We start from the raw sequence: 5,000 nt of genomic DNA, 5'->3' as shown, positions 1-5,000 counted from the left end.
AAATTCGATTTAGCCATATTTAACAGTTTTGTTGTTGCTTTTTAACTGAGAGCTTTAGGACACCTCATTTACATAGGATTTCTCTTAGGGCTTAGGATCGACTGACTCGTGTGCAACGGCTGTTCACACGAAACCCTTCTCCACGTCAGTCCTCCAGGGCCTCGCTGGAGTATTTGCTACTACCACCAAGATCTGCACCGACGGCGGCTCCAGGCAGGCTCACGCCCAGACCCTTCTGCGCACACCGCCGCGACCCTCCTACTCGTCAGGGCTTCATGGAGGACCAAATTTTGTCCAGCCCCACTTGCCACTGACGGCGGAGTATAGGCGCGACGCTTCAGCGCCATCCATTTTCAGGGCTAGTTGCTTCGGCAGGTGAGTTGTTACACACTCCTTAGCGGATTCCGACTTCCATGGCCACCGTCCTGCTGTCTTAAGCAACCAACGCCTTTCATGGTATCCCATAAGCGTCGACTTAGGCGCCTTAACTCTGCGTTTGGTTCATCCCACAGCGCCAGTTCTGCTTACCAAAATTGGCCCACTTGGCACTCTGATCCAATAATAAAATCTCATGGCTTCATTTGATGCAAGCAAGCCAGAGATCTCACCCATTTAAAGTTTGAGAATAGGTTGAGGTCGTTTCGGCCCCAAGGCCTCTAATCATTCGCTTTACCAGATGAGACTCGCAATAACGTTCGAGCGAGTGCCAGCTATCCTGAGGGAAACTTCGGAGGGAACCAGCTACTAGATGGTTCGATTAGTCTTTCGCCCCTATACCCAGTTCCGACGATCGATTTGCACGTCAGAATCGCTACGGACCTCCATCAGGGTTTCCCCTGACTTCGTCCTGACCAGGCATAGTTCACCATCTTTCGGGTCCCAACGTGTACGCTCTAGGTGCGCCTCTTCTCGCAATGAGAACGAGACGCCCCGGGAGTGCGAGGCCTAATCGTAACGAGGCCCATCCTCCCTAGGTCGACGCAGAGGACGACATTCACTTTCATTTCGCCTTTAGGTTTATTTATATCCCAATGACTTGCGCACATGTTAGACTCCTTGGTCCGTGTTTCAAGACGGGTCCTGAGAGTACCCAAAGCAATAGCGTCGCCGACCGGTAATTCAAAGCTTGGCCAGTCCAAGGACTCCTCCTGCTAACAGCTGGCCAGACCCGGGGACGGCGCATAGTCCGTACATCCGGGTAATTATAACTGAACCTAGCTTGCGGCGGTCCTGACGCACACACATTCGAAAATGGATTGGTTGCGGCCTGATACCGTCTGAGTACCGTCGCGCAGTCGGCCAGGCAACCGAGGGTCTGTCACGAACACCGTTAAGGTGACGGACAGGCTCCGCCTCGGACCGTAGACCGACACGCAACGGGTCGCGACGTTCTACTAGGGGAGAAGTGCACGACTACCTCGCCGGAACATTCGCCGAAGGTGGTGTGCCCTCGCTAATGGAACCCGAAGGTCCATCCGGGGCATCGCGCACCAACGGGAGCCAGCGTTGTTGACGATGAATCTCCCCATTCGATCTTTTGGGTTTCTCAGGTTTACCCCTGAACGGTTTCACGTACTCTTGAACTCTCTCTTCAAAGTTCTTTTCAACTTTCCCTCACGGTACTTGTTCGCTATCGGTCTCGTGGTCGTATTTAGCCTTAGATGGAGTTTACCACCCACTTAGGGCTGCACTCTCAAGCAACCCGACTCTAAGGAGAGATCCTCCCGAAACGCGTACCGGTCACTACGGGCCTGGCACCCTCTATGGGTAAATGGCCCCATTCAAGATGGACTTGGACGCAATTCGATGTCTCGGGATAAACGGATCCTCCTGAACACTACATTTCCCAGCGGCGGTACCGCGGGATTCAGTGCTGGGCTCATTCCTGTTCGCTCGCCGCTACTAAGGAAATCCTAGTTAGTTTCTTTTCCTCCGCTTAATAATATGCTTAAATTCAGCGGGTAATCTCGCCTACTCTGAGGTCGTCAATTTCTTTGGTTTCATCGAAAGGTGAATAATGATGCTCGATGCAAAAAAAAAAAAAATAAACGAAAAGAAGCAAAAAAGCAAACACGTAGAGAAACTGTGCGTGAATCAACCTTTCGCATATTCAATTTTTCCTCCTCTCTCGTTTCAAAATGTTTGTATTTATCGTTCGATGAAACGAGCACAAGAGGGAAAAAAAAGTTGAGACACGACGTTCCCATAATTTTCGTGTTATTTCCTTTTTGCTTCAAACATTTTGCGGACTGCAGCTTCGTCGTATTGCTTTTATCAATTTTTAACAATTTCAAAGCGAAGACAACTCGCAAGACGATCCATTTCGTCTCGGTTCAATTTTAACGTCCGTCCGTATTATTTTTTGTTCCACAAGAGATTTCGAATAGGTTTCTTTATTTATCATCCCTTCTTTTCGAGCGCCACGGAAGCAAGAGGAAAAGCAAGAGCGAGAGAACATTTCGCGTATACTTCATTTAACAATTTTAACCAACACGCGATGTACTCCACACACCTCTTAGATTTAACAACTGCTTTTCTCTTCTTCTCCCCTTAGCGCAAGGGTAAACCCCATTTGTCTCTTCTTTGGAACGCAACAAAACTTTCGAGGACTGGACGACCGAGCGATGGTCGCGCGGTCTTCGCTTATCTTTAACAAACGAAGTAGTCCGTATGTATTCTAAATGTTGAAGCCTCCTAGAGCTTTAAGCCATGCGAGACATTGAAATGCTGTTTTAACGGGAGCATGCATAATTGCTGCAAACATACTTTTATCACAAGTTCTAGCCACGCCACGGAGGCTTCGAAGTTCCTTCACCATTCGCTTTCCTCTCTTTTGTTACACAGTTTTAGACTACGATCAGGGGTACCGAAACGCTGTATTGATTGTAAACAACCATTTTTATCTTGGAGCGGAGCGTTCCTTTACTCGTTAGATTTGTCTTGTCGCGTGTGTATTCGCTTTTTCGACGCTTTTTAACCATTTAACTTGTTTAGCGAAGCTAAACGCACAGACAGACAAAAAAAAAGGAACAGCATCGCGCGTCAAACAGCGACGACCCATCTGAAGCGATCTTTCATTTATACACCGTTTGTAAACAGAGAGATGTATAAAGCGCGGGGAATCATTCGAAACCCTGGGGCTATTCGAGCTTGCATTTCAGCAAATTATCATCTCAAACATTTCACTCGTTTGCTTTTTCTAAATTTATAGGAGAGCTTCTTTCGTTTATTTTTGACACACCTTTCGTAAATATCGTTTCTGGCAACGTCGGGAGCGTGGATTTCTACAAGTGAACAATCGCGCCGATCCGATAACTTCCAGCAGGATGGAGAATCTTTATAGATTATCTTCCGAGAACTCGGTGCTTTCACGGGCGGTCGTTTATAAATTTTAACGAACGACTCGCGCGCCGTGACGCACTTGCGCTAGTTCGAAGAGATATTTCGAAATTTGTTTCTCTCCTTTAACGGCCTGCATTTAGTGTATCGGTTGCGATTTTCGTCACATCGTTTCCACGACAAACGCCGACGAACTGCCCAACTATCGCTCGTACGTTGCGACTCTTTCTTTGTTTATCGTTCATTCATTCTTTCAATTTCGTTCGATAATCCCGCTCCGAAACGTTCTACTTTCGTTGAACGACGGCGAGATGTTTAGAAAGAAATGAATTACTCTTTTTTCGAGAAGCAAACGCAAGCAGTCTTTTGTTAAGAAAACGACCCTCAGCCAGGCGTGGTCCAGGAATTGTATCCGTGGACCGCAATGTGCGTTCGAAATGTCGATGTTCATGTGTCCTGCAGTTCACACGTTGACGCGCAATTAGCTGCGTTCTTCATCGACCCACGAGCCAAGTGATCCACCGTTCAGGGTAATCGTAAAATTTTGTATTTCAAACTCTTTAGATCTTTAGAGTGTTATTTTCATTATTAACACGCATCACATTCGATACCCACATCACTCTCCCACCCGGCGCGTGCGGGAGAGCGAATTCGGGCGTCGCCAACGTATTTGTTTGTTTGTTCGATCGTTGACGACACGATCGCGTCCAAGGACGGAAACCGTCGGAGAAACGCCCAGTGGCACGCTCCTCTCGACGGTCGGGCGTAAAGTACATTTAAAAACCTTGAAAAGTACGAACGCACACAAGGAATGCGAGCGCGCGTCCTGTCGCTGAATCGTGGGTTGCGAGATTCGAACAGACACACGGCCGGCGACGATCGGTCTAACTAATGGACACATAGTTTTTCAAAGACTCGCTATCGTCGCTTCTCAGCCGGTCCGTAAACAACACACATCGATCAGGCGGACGCACGAATCTTACCACGGTGCGTGTTTCGTAGATTCCAGGTTACCCGCAAGTACCTCTCTCTCCCTCTCGAAAGAGGAATCTCGATCCGTCCTTTTTGGACAATGGAGAAATCTTTTTATCGCAACACGGATGGCAAAGAAACAACCAAAGCGTAGGAGCGTGGGGACGAGAGCGACGAAAAGAACGTCGCGAAAACAAAGTTTCGACGGTTGCTCGTTCTAATACATCGTAGTTTCAACTCTCTCAGTTTTAACCACTCCTAGACGCTTCGTAAACTTTTAACAATTCTTCGCCTCCGCGAGTTTCATTTCGAATAGAGCGAACGCAACACGGACCAAAAAAACTCCGGTGATGCCAGATCATTTAGCAAAGATCAGACGGCGGGTCATCTGTATTCCTTTTCTCTCTTTTTTATATCTTTCCATTTAACTAGGGTGTCGCAACGACGGGTACATTTATATATTTATATATATTGTATTTCAATTTTAATGATCCTTCACTTTCGGTTTGTAATAATATGATCCTTCTTTCATTTCGATCCTTCATATTGTAGGTTAACCAACAGAAGTTTGTTTTTTTACGACTTGTATTTTTGTGGTTTGTTTGTTTGTTTCTTACGACTTGTTTGTACCCGATCAAGTAGACGACGACCCATAAGTATAAGTTAGAGAGATAAAGGTCGAGAGACCT

General features: G+C 47.0%; 1 non-coding gene and 1 pseudogene across 1 annotated transcript; both read right to left on the bottom strand.

The window, feature by feature from the left end:
* The window catches only part of LOC143306946 (large subunit ribosomal RNA), a 5,387-nt pseudogene extending 3,402 nt beyond the window's left edge, over nt 1-1,985 (bottom strand).
* A 1,732-nt stretch (nt 1,986-3,717) lies between these two features.
* LOC143306953 (5.8S ribosomal RNA) lies at nt 3,718-3,872 on the bottom strand. The gene has a single exon (XR_013064212.1). It is a non-coding gene; the product is annotated as a 5.8S ribosomal RNA (ribosomal RNA).
* Between the last annotated feature and the right edge of the window lie 1,128 nt (nt 3,873-5,000).

Source organism: Osmia lignaria, unplaced genomic scaffold (assembly GCF_051020975.1).
Source record: "Osmia lignaria lignaria isolate PbOS001 unplaced genomic scaffold, iyOsmLign1 scaffold0041, whole genome shotgun sequence".
NCBI lineage: Eukaryota > Metazoa > Arthropoda > Insecta > Hymenoptera > Megachilidae > Osmia > Osmia lignaria.
This window is presented reverse-complemented; position numbering and strand designations above follow the sequence as displayed.